Raw genomic sequence first — 19,669 nt, 5'->3', positions numbered from 1 at the left:
GGTCTCAGGAGAAAAAAAAAAATCGCTTAATAAAAGGCCTTGGGCCGGACTTGTGCCCATCTTTAAAAGCGATGCTTTGCGGTATCCATCATTTTGGGTGTTATTTACCAGAGCAAGTAGAACTGTGTTTTTCAAGAGAAACGCGTCCTTGTCTGGCTACCAGTCAAAAATCTTGTACTACTGCCAACCTCAGCTGCCTACGAACAATTGTAAGATACTGACAAATGCAGAGTTCATTTCCTCCCTTTGATAGGTCTCAGCGAGTTATCACCTATAGCTTTGAAATGGTCCAATAATCCGATTTCAGAGGATATATTAAAATTAAAAACATAAAAAATTTACAGAGTTTTGAAATTAAAAAAATCGTAAAAGCGAAAACTTGTAAACATTTTAATGTACATTTGATCTTTATGAAACACCTCCAACTGATCTCAAAAGATCCTGAAATTTTCTTAAACATACAAATTTTTGAATTTAAAAGGGATGTTAAACGATTTCCTATTCAACTTATATTTATTCTTGATTTAGAGTTTGCAAAAAAAATATTTGAGTTCAAGAATTCGTATATGTTTCTATAAAACAGTTTAAGGATCTTTTAAGAACAGTTAAAGTATTGTAAAAAAAAACTATAGCCACAAATTTTTACAAGTTTTTGCTTTTACGATTTTTTAAATTTAAAAATTCTGTACTTTTTACACATCTATTTTTTATTCACTTGCAGGATCCGTGAAATTTTGAAATTTTTAACTTTAAAACAGTTTTTTATATTATATTTTAAGGATAATCAAAAAAGAGAATCACTCTAACCAAAAATGCTCCATTCCAACCGTTGATCAATTTGACATGGATTGACTCTTATGTATTTAACGATAACAATATGGAAAATATATCAAAATCAATGTTATTCGTATGCCAGAAGTACGGGTGATGCTTTTTCAATTACCGTATCAGCCATAATTAAGGGACGATTTTACGATAGGTCCGAGGGAGAGAGACTTTTTAGCTCGCTAAACGAGGAGGGCGAACTGGCATGGATGGAAAAGGACTTAAAGAATGAAGATATTTCAGATCAAGTAACTATAGTAAAATTTAGGGGTACATTTATTTCATAAAATCTCCAAATACGAGAGATTGCAAAAAAAATTTAAAATACATTGAGAAAGACTCATTTTCGCCTAAAGAAGCAGCAAGATCTGAGGGCGTGAGGTGCCAGATATGTTAACATCAAAGGAAGGTTATGTTCTCAGTATTTGCAGCAATCAACAAGTTTAAGGAAATATTTTATGTATTTTGGAAAGATTTTCCGTCATCCCTTGTCATATTTGGTTTGGAGACATACTGGTTTCGGCGTTGCGCTATCTTCGGTGTATTTTTTTGTTCTCAGAGAACGAATTGACAAGGGATAACTGTAATTCGTTCCAAAATACATTATACTCCCACCCTGCCGGAAACAACAACCACCAAAGAGGATATATTAAATATATGGGCATCAAACGAGAAATGTTGAAGAAAGCTTCGTTTCAAAAATGTTTGGTTTGGAGTACAAAATCAATTTAATTAACAGGTTAAATGAAACTAGTGAACCCGCATGGCATTAATACGCCCAAAATTGAGTTTCAAAAACTTAAAAAATATTCCAAATGTTAGTCAGAGTTATAAGAGATCCGAGTGCCATATTTCATCAAAACGGTGCAGTCGTTTCTGAGTGAAAAGCAGTCTCGCATAGTGTATGTTTTTATTTTCATAGAATTTCAAATCACCCTATACCGATGAAAAAAGTTCTTAGTTAAAAAAATAAAACTTTATCATAGATCTACAGGCTAAGACCTCTAATTTGATCTCTCATTTTTGAAATTCCTTTTCAAAAGTATTCTCAAAACAAAATCTTCTTAAATCTCCTTCATCTGACATTGTGATACATATGTTCGAACAAATCGCAACCCTCCTGAATAAAGGTAAGGAATAAATCCCTTTCAAACCCATTTCGATTTATACCCATCTTTTAATAATTCATCCACCTTACTGAATAATTTGAAGGTAACTTTTTAAGCGAATGGCAACTCTCTTCAAACATTCGAAATGTTCAAACTAAAGATTTCTTAACATTCTTTCCTTTGACTACGGTATTTTTGTATTTCATATGCTTTTTGAATTAGTTAATTGAAACAGGTGGCATCCCTCTTCAAAAGTATTTTCAAGCTTAATTATTGTTAACTCTCCTTCGCCGGACACTGCGATACATCTTTAATTTAACTGATGAATTAAGTGGAATTTTAATTTTCAAACATGTGGCAACCCCGCTAAATACAGTTCAGATATAAAAACATGTCAAACCCCCTTCGATTAATAACCATATTTTAATAATTCATTTAACTTATAAAATAATTTGAATTTAATGTTTTAAACAGGTGGCAACCCTCTTCCAACACCTCAAGGATACTCTAAATATTTCTTAGGACTCCTTCGTTTGGCATTCATATTTTGATATTTCGTATAACTTGTGAATAAGTTACTTGTGAATAAGTGGCAAGCCTCTTCAAAATATTTTCAAACTACTACTTTCTTAAGCCCCTTTCGTGTGTAACCCATATGGTGATACATATTTCTCTTACCTAATATACTGATTTTCTCCGACAAATAGTTTATTAACTTCAAACAATTAAAAAAAGACACTTCTCCGTGATTTCAAAATTTTGGGATTTTTTTTCGAGATTTTCGAATATCATGACGAGATAAAAAAATAGGTGTCTTCTTGTTTTCGCTAAAGAATGTAAACAAATATATTTCACCACAAAAAAAAATGTTGAGGTGTAAATATTTTATGGAATGACCCGTATATATAAACAGTACATAATGCTTGCGATGCCGCAGGCAAAAGCTAGTTCTTCAATTATTTGTACAGTTTTATTACCTAAACTTTTCATTCGTATGTACTTGCGTATGTATGCACAACTAGCATATATGTACATTTGTGCAAAAAAAGCTAACAACACAGCAAAAGCTTTATGTAAATTTGCTGGCAATTGCTGAAAATGATCTGGCACTTAACTGACATGAAGCGGTGCTTGACCCTAGCAAAACACAGAGTCAGCACTGCCTGTAAAATGCACGCATCTAACCTCTACGCTTTCATATATCAACTTCACACTTTTCGCGCGCATACCGCTCCTCATGCCACTGTTGGTGCACCTCAGCCGAAAGCGCTGCATAAACAAGCAGCAAGTACAACATGTTGCACGTTCACTGCTTTGTTTGTTAATTAGTTAAGACCAAAGTTGCTGCAGCATTGCGGGCAAGCAAATTGCAAAACTAAATAACTAACTAACAACAGGCCAATAACAAGTAACTGGGCAAACTGCAAACAAAGCAGCCATAAATTGTAAACATGCACTTATTATAAAATATGTACTTCTCTACTCTACACAGCTACACGTACAGCTTGCCATATTTCGTCAGCTTAGTAGGATGTCAGTTGCAGACAGCTTGCAAGCAAAATATGCATTTATGACATCAAAAATTAAGCTTGGCGCAGGAAGCGCAAAGGCGCAGAAAATGTGAAATAAAAACAACAACAGCAAAAATTACTCAAGTCATTTGCAACACTTTCGCGTGGCGCATTGTTTTCCTTACACTGCACTTCAGTGTCCCTTCTTCTAGACATTTGGATAATAAAGATAATATGTTGCCCATATTATAATGGCAGAAATTAAAATTGTTGCAAGCGCCACTAGTGGTGGTGTTGATGCTTCACCGCGTTTGTAGCTTATGTGCTGACAACAGCTATTGCCAGCCATGTATGTAGACTGCAAGGCAGCGTAGTGCTACACACTCAACTATAAACATTACACTGAAATAAGCAGAGTATGCAATGCGGCGATAAAATCAACGGCAGACAAACTTAACATTTTCACAATTACAACAACAATTATAAAAACTGTAGTAATTTACATACATGTGTATTATCCCTGCAGTGAAAAGCCAAACCAGTTAGAAAAAATACTAGTTCATTAACTAGTATGTGCCTACCAGTTCGACAATTTCGAAGAACTTAGGCGATCAGCGACATCTGCCTTTGAATTGCCAAAGCCAATAATAAAACGCAATTAAATGCTTTTCTTACAAATGTCGGCTGTGGCGTCACGTGAAGACTATTGGTTGTGGTTCTGAAATCGCAGGTTCGAGGCCGCTTGGAGGTGGTTAAGATTTTTAAAGTTAAATAAATGTAAGTAAAAATAATTTATTCAATTTATATAAATAAATAACAAATTTGAAAATCTAATTGCATTGCAAAAAAACATTTAGGAAGAAATGCTTGTGCTATAAAAACAAAGAAATTAAACAAAAATATTTTTTTTATTAAATTTAAAAATTACAATAAACAGCATAAACAAAAAAATAAATTAATAAAAAATAAAAATAAAAAAAGAAAATAAAAAAAATTGTCCCTGCGCCAGGATTCGAACCTGGGACCTCAGGCTTACCACGCGAGTGCTTTGCTCTGTCGGCCATTGTGACTGCTGGAGCGTCGCGAGCAAAAAGGCACACTTATGCTTTTCACGGGGCATGAATTGGCAGACTATCTCATCAACATGTATGATGCTACTAGTATTTATACTAGTAGATCCTGATGCATAGCCTGACAATTGACATCTCGTCGGACATCGCAATGTTAAAAATACCAGTCGCTAACATTGAAAAAGGATAGAACTATTACCGCTGAAACGCAAACCGGTAGAATTCTAGTTCACAACTAGTAGCTTTCCCTGCAGGGATGTATGTGCTCAAAAAGTGCAAATTTCACTGAAATGCTTCAACTACCTCACGAAAATTCGTCCAGGCGTGTAAGCACACGCATCTGTGCATTTTTATACGGAAAATAAATTGAATGGTATACTTCCTATGTTAATCGCATTGAATAATGGCACATTTCCGCGATGTATTAAATTTTTAATTTTTCATGAACAATTCATTTACTCTCGTTTATTATAGCTTGAAAAGCACTCTGAACTTTCATTATTTATCATGGATTTTTTAGCACATCAATCACGTTCATTGAAACGGGTTACCAGAATATTCTCAATGGAGTTAGGAGGAAAATTCATTTATAGGCGTATAAATATATCGATAACAATTATATGTATGTATATGTAGTTCGATAACCAAAAAAAAATTATCGATAGTGGCAACACCGTACTTAGCTACATACATAGAAATGCATTTCTTTTGTATTCTGTCAAAATTTCTTAACCCCGTTTCCACCTCTCAAGCAAAAGTTTGCACGTATATTTTTTTTCAAAAGAAAATTCACTGTCTTAATCTGGATCCCCTGCTTAAAATGAATAAGTTTTATTGTAACATAGAAAATATTTCCTCATCCTAAAACCCTTTTTCCATTTAATCGATTTTTGCATCGAAAATAGTTGTGGTAACAATATCGATAAAAACCCTGATAAATTTCAATACATGGTTAATAGTCTTGATAAAAAAAAAATCGATCATTAGGTATATCAAAAAATATGTCCAGTTTTATTGAAATATATGTCGAAACGATAACAACGTTTACAGCGCCTATAAATAATAAAAAGTATAAAATATTATTATCGAACTTTAACGAAAAAAATCAAAAATAATAAAACGGTTTCACAGGCAGCCTTAAAATATCCGGACATGATATCGATTAATGTATCGATAACGATCGTAAATATACAGGTATTAACAAATTTAAAATATATCGATAATTACAAGAATAAATGTATCGATAACGGTAATAATATTAAGCAATATCGCATTGGAAAATCAATACATCAGAAACATCAAGAAGTGTATGCAATAACTCCGCCATTTAAATGTTTATTTCATCGATAAATATTTTTTAATGAGATAGACAAAAATTTATTACAATTTAGTTACACATATTGATAATAATATTTATTACCAAATCTAGAGAAATTGTTTGTGTGATATTTCGATAAAGATAACAAGAAGTTTATCGCTAGCAATAAATTTATGGATAACAACAGATTTTATCAACATAATTGATGCATATGGATATTCGGTGGGAAGAAGTTGTTCGATAACGCTATGAATTAATTAATCGATAGCTGTGCAAATTGTTTGTAACAAAAAATTTTATCGATAACAATATTATTTACTAGTAAAATACTTGTTACGATAAATATGTTTATCTGCGTCATTCTGTTTTCTTTTATATTTATCATAAAGTCTTTAAGCATATTGTTTATGGATTAATAAATGAAATATCGAACTAGACTTATAGTTGATTTTCACCACGCCTTAACTGCCGTTTTTGTCTATTGGAAAAAGGAGAATACAACTCCAACGGGTAATTCCACAATTTAAAGAGAAGCAAACAAAAGTAAAAAAGCAAAAATTGCGAAATTATCCTTGCCGATCAGCCCATATTAAAATTCTCGAAATTGTCTGAGCTCTTAGCTGTAGTTAAGCCTTTGGTGGAAATAAGTTATCAAAGCAGTTTGTTCACAAACAAAGGTGTTTTTAAATTTTTGAGGATTTTTTTGTTTTCTATGCTTAGTAAAGTTAATAATAATTTCTTGCTATTAACTTTTGTGAAGTAAACCGGTCCATAAAAGCTTTACGGTATGATCCTGAAGAGATTTCAACGACAAATAAATATTCTTCTGAATCCGAGTACGAAACATTAAAAGTTAGTGCACACTTTGGTGTTTGGACGAGCTTCTTCTCCGATTCCTGGTAAGTATCTGAATGTTATCGCACAATTGCGAGGCCTACAAATTCGTGACGCCTGCGATCGTCATATAATTTTTTATGCAAAGCTCTTTCATTGCAGGTCAACTACTCACAATAAAGGAACTGAGTGGTGATACGAGCCGCAGAGGCTGAATCCGTAGGCAACAAGTCCATAACCATCTCACTGGGCGTGGGCGTTGAAGGGACATCTGCCAGAACTACGTATGCAGGATTTCCTTTAAAATTGTTAGTTATAAATTTATCGTTCCTTTTTTAATATACATATCAGCAAATCTCACGACTTGTTACAGTTTTCGACAAAAACGTGTTTTTGTTCGAAAATGGTGGTATACCTATCTTAGCATATGCATTATCTTCAGTTTTGCATAAAGAACTAGAGTCCATCGCGAAATTATATTTAAATGAGAACCTAAAACGGATATACTAAACAAATTCAAAATCACAACTCGTAGCACCATGCACAGTCAGCTAACACGTTTACTCGCACGCTTTAACTTAAAAGTCATATTATTTAAAATTAATTAAATATTAGCGTGCATCTACAGAATTCTTCACAAATATATGGGTCATTCCATACAATATCCTGTAATATAAGTTAATAATAATAATGTAATATAAGTATATAATATAAGTTAATATAAGTTTGTAATATAAGTTAATATAAGTTTGAACAAAAAAAGTTGTATACAATTTAAATAAAAGAAAAAGGAGGATTACGTCTGTATTTTTAGGTTTTTGGTTATTTACATGCAATAATTAAATATAATTTTTTACCAAAGGTCTTATTTCGAACTTCGAAGGCCCACATCTCGATTTCGAAGGCCAACTTCGAAAAACGGAGAAATCACTGTTTTACGTATGACTCAAGCTCTTAATAAAAATTGGTTTGGTCCAATACCCAGAAAAAAAGTTGATTTTGCCGTACAGTGAAATAATAGGTGTTTGTTTTTTTTCGATAAAGAATGTAAAAAAATATATTTCACCCCAAAAAAATATTGAATAGTAAATATTATATCTAATGACGGATATATATTAATTTCTTTCTGTTTATGACAATTTCAGACTGAATTTCGAGTGCGCCAATAAAAAACTGTTAAATTGGAATTTTTGTTTCGCAAATCATCGTCATCTTATAATCAATATATATTTTCTTTTTCATTTGGTGGCACACTAGTTTTATTACTCTAGATTGGTTCGTTTTGGACAGAAGAACATTTCTACCGCTTAACTTTAACATTTTTAAGTATCTTAAACTTTTAAAATTAAAAAAATTGCTAAATTTCAAAAATAACAAAATAGCCGCGACAGATATCCCGCATGCTTCCATTTTTTAAATTTGGTGGCACGCGCTTGAAACTTCACAGATATGCGGTATTTGGTGGCAGCTTCCCTTGCCTCTATATATGCATTACATTTTAAAACTTCCCGAAGTTATTAAAAATGAGAGAATTATGATTTTTTCGAGTGACAGTAAAGAACTTAGCAATTTCGGTACTTTTTCGCCTGACTAAACGTTTTAAAGCTAAAACTGTTAAATACTTGATTTATTTTTTATTGGACTTGTTTCTGGGACTCCTAACTGCCAAAACAACGTAAGTGACATGTGTTTTCAAAGTTTTCTTTTCGATTTAGAAATATTTCTAGAGCATCTAGATCCATTTTTGCTTCAAAAAGAAAATTTTGAAAAAAAAAATTTCGCTTAAGTTATTTTGGCGGTTTGGGCTCGATATATGCAAGAAGAATGCTCCTGCGTTTTTTTCTCTGCCGTGTGAGGACAGTGACAGTAAAAAAAAAACTCGTAGAAGACCGCTGATGCACGAAGGAAGAACATTGACTCATATTAGAATTGAGAAAATCAATTTTCACAGGAATCAGTTGGAGTGGTGGCAAGATAAATTTGTATGCGAACCAGGCCTATTCAATAAAATTTAACTCAATTTACCTATTGCATATAATTATGATAATATAATTTACAAATTTGAAAATGTTTATGGTTACGGCCGCTGCATAAAACACTTAGTCGATAGTTAACATATTTATTTATTTTACTGTTTTACAGCACCATAAAATAGTTGGCGCGCACAACAATAGCCAGCATGGCAAATAAATGAACTGAATGTTGCTGATCAGTTGTTATTGTTAGTATATGTACATCATTTTATAACATTTTATAGCATCATTAAGTGTTCGGACACGCGTCTCTAATCTGAAACAATTGAAACGTGACAAGCATGCGACCAAAACGTACACACACCTACGCCCACATAAACAGCAACAGCAACGAGTGAACAGGGCAAATAAAGGCAGTGCTATGAAATTTGTGGATAGAGAAGTGCACGTTGCAATACATAGAAATATACATGCATACATACATAATACTGTGGCAGAGCATAGAGCGCAGTGCTGCAAAATTTTTTTAAAACTTGTTTAGTGTGCCATTTTGGACGTCGATTACATTACATTACATTACGGGTACAGCTGGTATGGCGCCACTTTATACAGCCAGCGTGTTTCGTTGAGTAACTCACGTTTGTACATGGATTTTTAACTAACGGGCGCGCGGTAGGTAAATATCAACGAAATAAACAAAAAAGCAAACAAAAACATTAAACAAAGTGCTAACAACATGAAGCGTAACAAACTAAATAACTGGTGACAAAGTGTTTGATAATAATAAAGTAAAGTGGGTAGAATATATGTATGTATAAGCAAACTTAAGTAAACTTTATTGCCAGAAGCACCACTAACGCTGCGTGCTACATGGCGTATGAGTAATATTTTGTACATGCAACACTCGAGTAACTAAGAGCGCTTTGTCAATGTCGCAACAAATTCATGTTAACGAAATGAAACTTTTTTGTTACTTATAAGGCAACATAATTTACTATAACTAGAGATGTGATCTGTTAACTTAAAAAGAGTTTAACGGTGATATCATTCGGCAACGCGAAGCGCTGGCATTTAAAAATAATTATAAAACATCAGTATTAAAAATGTTCCACGGTATTGTAAGCTAACTATGCGTTATTTTCATAGTGGAGAGTTAGGTAAGATTCGCCAATTAACTATGAGTTCACAATGAAAATAATTTAATTGAATTGAAACAATCAATTAATTATGACTTCAAATGGAAAGGCTGAAAGCAGTATAAAGTCCAATTCATTAATGATCGATTGCGTTTAAACCATGGCGCGTATATTTGAAGCACTTCAACGCACAAAGAATACGATGATTACATCACATTGGTCGCTTTGACTAAAACAACCATAAAAAATCCATACTCACATATACGCCAATATCCCCTTAAGCAAGGAGTACCCTAAGAGAGCAACGAGAAGTGGAAGACCTTTTAATTGCTCCCTACAAAGGCTTTATGTGAAAACCTGGAGAGAGTTGGCTACGTGAAGGGAGCATAGCTCATGCTGAGCTATAAATGAGTTTCGTGATTATATTTATGTTGTTGCATACATAATTTTTCAAGACTCTAAAAGGTGCGAATTCTAACAAATACATAGTTTATGCATAATAAATTTTTTTTTTAATAATACAAAATAATTAGCTATGGTATACTATCGTATTTTTGTAGACTATATTTTTCTAACATTACTAACATAGTTGTGAAACTTTGCGATCTAAAATTAAACGACAGTATACAGCACCTTTTTAACTTCCTAAATCTTCCTCAGACTTGAACGCCAACTTGTTAATCCCTTGGATTCATTTACATTTAAAATATACCAGGGAAACCAACTCGTGGGAAATTCCCCGATTTGCCGGGAATTTCAGTTTGCGCGGGGAATCGGGGAATGTATCGGTTTTTGTGGTGATTTTTAGTTTACATGGGGAAGCGGGGGATGAACTATTTTTTGTGAGGAATTCGGTGTAAAGAATTGTAAGTTGAAATGTCACACCGCCGTCGCCGTGGAATGAGCCGTATGCAGTTTTGTAGCTCGTTCAATTCTAGTATAATAAAGTTTCAAATGGCTAAAAATTACCGTTGATTTTTTATAAATTTATTTGTCGCATTTGCTTTCATATAACGAATATAAAATTTATTTTATATGGAAGAATACCGCAACACCTTTGGCAAAAAATAAAACTAAAACGAGTTTTAGGCATTTGAAATTTGCACTTTTTTATATTGAAATTGAGTGGGCTCCAAAATTTAATACTCAACATTTTTCTAGAAAATCGAATTAAAGAGCACGAAATTTTTAGGAAAGTTGAATTTTTTTTAATATTGCACAAAGTTTGAAACTTGGAGTTTAACGGTTTTTGTTAAAGAATGGACAATATTTTTATAAAAAAAATAACTAAAATTAAATAACAAAAAAGATAAAGAAAATTTGCGAAAACTTTATAAGAAAAATCATAATTTAACTGTTAAAATAGGATTTTTATTTTATCTATCAGCTTTAAGCTTTATTTTATTATTTTTATTTCTTTGATGAAAAATAATCGTTATTTTTGGATTTTTATTTTTTTGATAAATTTTTGATTTTTATTTCAGGTTTTAGCTCATAAAAGACATACATCGGTTTTCAAAACGCAGTCATGAATGATACGAAAAGCCATTTTTTTTTTATCGAAAAATACAAAAATCCCAAAATAGCGATTAAATTTGACTGCAAAAAATAAAATCCAAATTTAACGATGATTCTTAATCAGAAAACCAAAAATCAAAAAAATTACGATTTTGCAATGTTCTAAAAAAAAAATTTATTTATATTTACCGGTCATTTTTGGTCCCTGTTTTTAACAATATTACCCATATACTCATTAATAAACATATTTTTGGAAATTATTTATATCGTTTGATCTTGTTATCGATAAGTTGTTCTAGATTTAACTACTTTTTTTCAATGTTGTTATCGATTTATGTATCGATAAACAATTTTATATGGGGTACGGTTTGAGGCTTTGCTATTCCTTTCATTAAAGATGGCTTTTATGAGATTGGCTCAATTCTTCTTGGGGTGATTCCAGGAACCGACTATATGTATAAATTAAGCGAATCGCTTGCGAAAGTGGCATACGTTGATGTGTTCACCTGGAAATACCAGGCAGATGCAAGATATTTTAGGCCTAGTTTTTTTGGCGTTCAGTTGGTAGAAACTCGGCAATATTTAACTTTTCTACACAAGTGTGGTCTGGAAACATTAAAGCACCGCTTCGTATATTTAGGATGAAGAAGCCGAAATGGACCGAAGTAGAGTCGCTTATTTCTGTACATTTTGAAGGTATGTGTACTTAGATACACATTTTTTTTGTTTTTAATTTTGATGGTATAAATAAACTATCCAAAATATCTTAAAAATGTCCAAGCCTCACTTAATGGGGATATATCGGAAAGTAGAAATATATTAATAGTTTTGTTTTCGTCGCCATTATGCTAAGTTTTTAATTTCCACACGTTTGTACTTAAACGTCAACTTTACCAATATATATAACTTTGTCTGATATGAGAAACAATTTCTTTACTAGATACGTCAGCAATAAGCGTATTATTAAGAAACATTTATGTAAATACAAAATTTCTATTTGCATCGGTTAATTGATTTTGATTGATTTGACGCTTTCCAAAGTTTATAGTCAATTTAAGTTTCCTTCGTCAAGCAATAACCGCTTACTTACTTGCAAGAGGGCATCAAATTTATAACATGCACCACTTTATTTTTTCACCTTCCACCTTCCCCTAAAACTTGCATTACATCTCTCGCTTACTATGCCTTGTAAGGACACACTAAGTAATTTCGTTGCGCATTTCTCTTTTTCGCTTCAACACCTTTTTATAACCGGCATATCCTATTACGTGTGTGTATTAGGGTGGTCCAAAAACAGTAAAGTCCAAATTGTAATGCTCTCACACCCTAGGATTGTTCTATATCGAGACAAAGTATACCCTATTTTTTATTTTGAAATCAAAAAATACTTAGAGGTCGCTCAAAGCGCTCAAAGTTTTCCATATATTTTCATATAGGAAAAATAAATTTTTTCGTAGAAATGGTATAGAATTCTTGAAAGTCAATATTTTTTGATCGGAAAACTCTGGTTATCTTCACTTCACTTTCAATAATATTACCCAATTGTTTATTTAACCATTTTTTAATACTAACGATTTTTTATTGGTCGCCCCATTGCATTTTTCGGGGCTTTTGTTGGTTTTTGGCGGACCTATAAATTATAGTTGCAATAAAAAATGGTTAAATAAACAATTGGATATTATTATCCTGCAGATAAGCAGAAATTATTGTAGAAAAATATTGATTTTTAACTATTCTATACCATTTCTATGAAAAGTTGTTTTTCCCCATATAAAATACATAGAAAATTTGGGCGCTTTGAGCGACCTCTAAATACTTTTTTGTTTCAAAATAAAAAAATAAGGGTATATTTTTTTTGGCATAGAACATAGGGGGTGAGAGCATGAAAACTCCGACTTTACTTTTCACATGCATTTTTGGACCACCCTAGTGTTTATACACCGCTAAATTATCGCTACTTCAAGACCATTCTTATTATTTGCATGCCTAACCCTTATCAATCAAACGCGGTGACGTTAAAGACTATTGTGTGTTAGATTTTATAAGATGCCATAAAATTAAAAACACTCAACCAACTAAATACAGGGATGATGAAGGATAAGTTGGATTTTTAAAAGCAAAGAAAAATAAAATAAACAATTTTTTAAATTTGCAAAAAAAAATTACAAAATCGAAATGGAAATGAATGGTGGAAGGTTCATCTACATATTTATACTAGCATACGTCAATATGTACATGTATATTAGATCGTATCAAAGAAAAATTAAAAAAGCGACACCTCGGTTTGGTCAAAAAAAGAAGATTCTTTTTTTTCGTACGGTACGGTACGGTAAAATCTACATTAGAGTGGTCCAAAATTGCATGTGCAAAAGTAAAGTCGGAATTTTAATGCCGGCAACCCCTAGGATTGTTCTATACCGAAAAAAAATTTACCACAATTTTTTTTACATTGAAAATAAAAAAAAAATAAAAAAAAATTTAGGGAGTACTCAAAGCGATCAAAGTTTTCCATGTATTTTATAAGGAGAAGAAACAACTTTTCATAGAAATTGTGTAGAATTCTTGAAAATAAATATTTTTAGATAGGAAAACTCGGTTCCTATTCAGGAGATTCCCAATAATAATACCCAATTGTTTATTTAACCATATTTCAGAGAAACTATATTTTATAGGTCCGCCAACACCCCCAGAAATTGCAATGGGTGAAAAATCTTCAATATTAAAAAATTGTTAAATAAACAACTGAGCATTAATACTGGAAGTCTCTTGAAGAGAACCACATTTTTGCGATCAAAAAATATTGGAAAAACAGTGGAGGAAAAACACGTTGTTTTACTTGCACTAATCACAACCTAGGCCGAAGAAGCTCGTCTAAATCAATAAAATATACAACGAAAATTGGCCAGAAAATAAGATATTATATTAAATATTGATTTTCAAGAATTTTATACCATTTCTACGAAAAATGCTTTTTTCTCCTTATGAAATACATGGAAAACTTAGAGCGCTAACGTAACAAATATGTTTTCAAATTTTCAAACTCACAAATACAATGGGTAGGTTCAGAAGGCGCAGCAGTTGAGCGCAACCGTTGCTAAAAAATCAGTGATCGTTATGCGTCTTCTGAACGGCTTGATACATTAGCTGTCAAATTCAACTCTCAAAAACATGTTGTCTCAAATGATCAGAAAAATATTACGATCATCTAACACGCAACTGTTCAGTTGATCAGAAGTATACAACAACGCGTTCAGAAGGTGCAATCGCAACAGTTACTGAGCTGTTGCGCCTTCTGAACGTGCCCATTTTCACTTTCAGTCTCAAATAAAAGAAAATTCGAATATTATCATCTATTTTTTTTGTGTTACTTTTATTTGGCATTTGAGTTGCTCTCATAATTATAATTTTACAAAGTAGACAAACTTGGAAAAATAAATGATGACCAACAAATTGAGCGAGCGGTTTTACCTTTAAATATTTGTATCAGGCATGTATAGTAAACTGCATTCTGACACTTAATTGAGGAAATTAAAACTTGACTCAAAATTTTGGTAATGCAAAAAACTAGACAACAATTTTTGGTAATTTTAAATTCTCCATAAATCTTTGTTGTTCGAAAAGTAGACATGAATTCATGCACATCTGAGAACTGGCCAAAAATTTTAAATTAATATACACTTCACCATAAATTTCTGAATGTTTAAAAACTGGCTACAAGTTCCTAGTTATTTAGTTAAGAACTGAAGATAGTTTTTTGGTTTCTTGAAAACTGGACATACATTTTTTAACTAATTAGTTTAAGAACTGTCCTTAATTTTCTAGTTATTTAACATCTGGACATAACTTCTTACCATTTGCAATTTTTACATAAAGTTTTATTTATTATACAATTTTGGTAATTTGAAAATTTGAATTTTAAAATTGAACATAAATTTTTAGTATTTATACTGCTTACAAGAAATATTTGGTAATTTATTTACTTATTATAAAACTTGCAATAAATTTTTGAAATTTAAAAACTGGCAATAATTTGATACTTATTCAAAAACTGGACATAAAATGTATAACCACCTTAGCGACCTTGGCCGAGTCCTAAACCGCACGCCAGTCGTTCCCTGTCATTCTAACTGACTCCAATTGGAAATACCAAGTGAAGCAAACATTTCTAGTTATTGTAAAACTTACCATGAATTTTTGATAACTGGCTAAAATTTTGTAGTCACTAGATTTTTGGTTATCAAAATACTGGATATAAATTTTAGAAGTTTTGAAAATTTACATAATTTTTTAAAGAGCCAAATATTTAGATCCAGTTTTTAAAAAAATTTTATTTATTTTCAATTTTTCAATTACTAGGAATTTTTTTCTTCAAAATGATCAAGGATCAAGTTCAAGTTATGTTATACATTAAAGAAAATTTATGTCCCGATTTTAATTGACCAAAATACTAAAATTAAAAGATTATGTTCGGTTTTCAACCAGACAAGAATTTATTGCGGGTTTTTCAATGGGCAAAATGTATATTCAGTTTTTAATGCCACAAATTAAAGGCAGGCAGGTTTGTCTATGGCCGCAATTTATGTCCAGGTTTAATGACCGAAAATTTATTTTAGATATCTTTTAAATGAGAAAAAATGTATGTACAGTTTTCAAATAAACATATATTTATGGCAAATTTTCAAACGACCATAAATGCATTTCCAATTTCTAGCTGGGCGTTTATACATAGTATACAGAATTTTTTAACACATAAAAAGAATACATATTTGTTTAGGAATAAAAAGTATTGTCAAAACAACAGAAAAATACTAACCACTCCATATCCAAATCAGATCAAATGATCATCTGCACCAGAACTACTCAATTCCTGCCAGCAAAATATAGAGTGAAAAAGTGCAATTTGTTTTGCAATCAATGCGCTTTGGCTTTACTATTCTTTATTCTTTTTTTCTACTGTACTCGCAACATTTTGTACATATTTGCATTTGTATGTGTGTGCGCCAGTATTTCCCAGCGGTATTCACAAATGGAAAAAATTTGTGGGAAAAGTAGCACAATAGCCATGTCAGCCGCAGCTTGCATATTGACCTACAAAATGGACCAAACAAAATTATATGCAAAAAAGAAAAAACTCACAAAAAAGTAAACAAATCAGAAAAAAGTCAGCAAAACGGCAAATGGCTGGAAACAATGCAGCATGCAAACGTTAGACCAGTGTAAAGGATTTTTTTTCGCCAGCCTGCAACTAATAAAAGGAGATAGTGAAAATGCACACCGGAACTTAAATGAAATGAAATTCCAAATGAAAACTTTTCTGCTATAAAAATAATATTAAAAGTACAAACTGTGTATTTTTTTATGATGCAGACCGTGAATTCGCCATTGGTGATGAGGATTTTCGAGTTTTTTATTAAAAATTTAGCAAATATTTTATTTATTCGTACCATTTTGAAATCTTATTTGAATGGTTTAATATTTAGGGTATCTCTATATTTTTCATAATACTGTTTATAAGTGCTGGGCAGTTAAAATAAATTTCATGTACTAAATCTAATATGACTTGACATGGCTTTTACATACATATATCAGCGTAAAAGACGTTAATCTCAAATTTTACAAAAAATCAATTTATTTAATTTGTTTGTTGTTTTGTTTATTTTTTTTTTTGTAAATTTAGTAAAATGAATAATAAATAGAACAATCAGCTGCTGATATCTCGGCTAATTTTTTAGCCATTTTGTATTATAAATGACATATTGTAAATTTTATGCTGCCAGCCAAAAAATATTAATGAAACCTTTTTATGGAGCAGGCCGGAATTTATGAGCAGATTTTTATAGCAGAAGAACACTCGCAGGTTCGCCAATATCTGCAGAGGGGCGACTACTGTTAGAATTTTTTTTTTTTAAGTGAAACTTCTTTAGCGGCGGTTGGTTGGTTGGGAGTAAATTATCAAATTCAATGGAAATTGCGCACGGAAATGGTGCAACGGAAATGATGCAACGGAAATCGAAACCTTAAAATGGCATAGTCAAGTTTTAGACTGTTACACGCGTTCATTTCCAAACCTAACGTTAAATCCATACAAATAAGTACTCCAACAACTTTTTCAACACTGCACATCTTTGCAGCCTGAGTAAAAAAATCTGTGCAATACATTTCGAAATCATCTTCGTTGGTCTTTTTTCCTCTCAAAATTTATATTGCTCATACGACATGTCGACCAAAGTTACATGACCCCTTTGCAGCCAAAATGTGTTGGCCTGTCATTTTAAGAACTTTTAATTGTTTGCTCCCACTTATTTAAGTATTAGTTTGCTGCAGCTATTGCTCTTGTAGCCTAAAACACAGCATAGCTCACAAAAGCACATGTCGCTCATAAACCTCAAAATTGAGCCACCCACTAAATAAAAGGGCTGCATTCGCTATCTCTCTCACTCCAGCAGATGTGATTTACCACAACTGCTTTCGACTATTATCAGGGCTGCCAACTTGGCTCAAACTGTGCTGTTTTTGGCCCTATTTCACTCCAAATGGCAATTGCTTTATCAATTTGGCACAAAGTTTCAACATTTCAATAAACTTTTTGTGAAATCCTTTGCGTGCACTTGTTTTTCTCTACTAAAATTTTCTAATTTCTATAGTGTATGCAACTGCTTTATCTTACTTTGGTAAATAAAATGTTCCGGTTACAAAATCTTCGGTAACCTGCAGAATAGACCTGTAAATGGGAAGAACTAAAAAAATTTCACCTTTTTTTTGGCGCTTTTATTTTTTCTATTTGGCACATTTTGGCACTTTTTTGTCCTCTTTTGTCCTCATATGGCACTTCATAGTTAAGTAGAGTTGGCAGCCCTGACTATTATCTGTTGTACTCATTGGTCAGCCATATGCTTGAGTCTGTTGTTGTCCACTCGTAAGCGTATGCCGTTGAGTGTAAGTAAGTACTTGTGAATGCGACAATCTGCATTTATTATCCTGCCAACTTGATAAATTGTACATCATCCGGTGAATATGCAATGGCGGTGGTCCAGTAGCTGGGTAGATTCCTCCACTTCTTTTGTTCTCTGAAAATATACAGCTACTAAACGTCAACGTGTTGGACTTTTGATTGTATTTGACGCATGAAAAATGGCAATAATGCAACGCAGTTGTACGAAAACAACAAAAGCATTGAGAACAATAATAACATGCAACATAACTTCGACGCGCAAAACAGTAGCACCAGATATGATGAATGCAGAAAGGAAGCATAAAAATATAAAAAAAATCTTACGTTTCTGGTGACACCAATGAAAACTGCAATCCCTCTCAGCAAATTGCGAAAGGGCGGTGAGTAAGCGGGGATATTTATTGTGGCCACTACATTTCTTATCCATACTTTTACCCAGTCTTTCATTCATCTCGCATATTCGATCAATGACAAAGCTCTGCGTGCTTTCGCCAGCTTGCCAGCTGAAGTGCATATATTTCCCACAGCTTTTTTGTATTTTGAAGCGTTATTTTCCCCAAGAGTACAATCGGTGTAGTGTGCTTTGTCAACGATGAGTCTTCTCAGAAGAAGGAATATGCACTTGGCCTTCACAAAAATGCAAGGATGCTGCAGCACACTAAGGACAATAGCTGGTTTAAAAGATGCATAGCTTGGCTAACTGAGAGATAATGGTCATAAAATATAACTAATAGTGCAATAATTTAAGACTGATACGCATAACTGCATTTTCTTAAATGGTAAGTTCAGAGGGAGTGTTATTTTTCTTAGCTTTTTTAGCACCAACGAGTCTTTGAAACAAGAAAAGCTGCATTTTACAAGCAAAGTATGTAACATGAAATGCTTTAGTTTTAAGACAAAGTTATTGAAATTTTTATCGAAATACCTATCGATATGTTTATTAAAAAAATCTATACATTTATTAATATTTTCATAAAAATATTGATTGAAATTTTTGTCAACATATTTCAACAAAAAGCCATACAAGCATTTATCGACTCACTATGAATCTACATATTTCGTTAAAAAAAAGTTGTGTGTAGATCCCCGATTACCCGAATTACTATATTATTAGTGAACCCGCATGGCGCACAACAAAATTTTATTTAACTTTTTAAACAGGTGGCAACTCTCTTCAAAACCCTAAAAAATTTTCCAAATGTTAGTCAAAGTTATAAGCGATCGATGTGCCTAATTTCGCATAGATCAGTATCTCTAATTTCAAATCACCCTGTACCGATAAAAAAGCGCCAGCTTCAAAAAATAAAATCTTATATCACATCTAGAGGCAAGCTCTTTAATTTTGCATATAATTTTTAAAATTAATTTTTGAATTAAAGCTGCAGTTCTGCAGATCTTTACAAAAAATTATAGATATGACTTT

Source organism: Rhagoletis pomonella, unplaced genomic scaffold (assembly GCF_013731165.1).
Source record: "Rhagoletis pomonella isolate Grant_MI unplaced genomic scaffold, Rhpom_1.0 Rhpom_scaffold_00005, whole genome shotgun sequence".
NCBI lineage: Eukaryota > Metazoa > Arthropoda > Insecta > Diptera > Tephritidae > Rhagoletis > Rhagoletis pomonella.
This window is presented reverse-complemented; position numbering follows the sequence as displayed.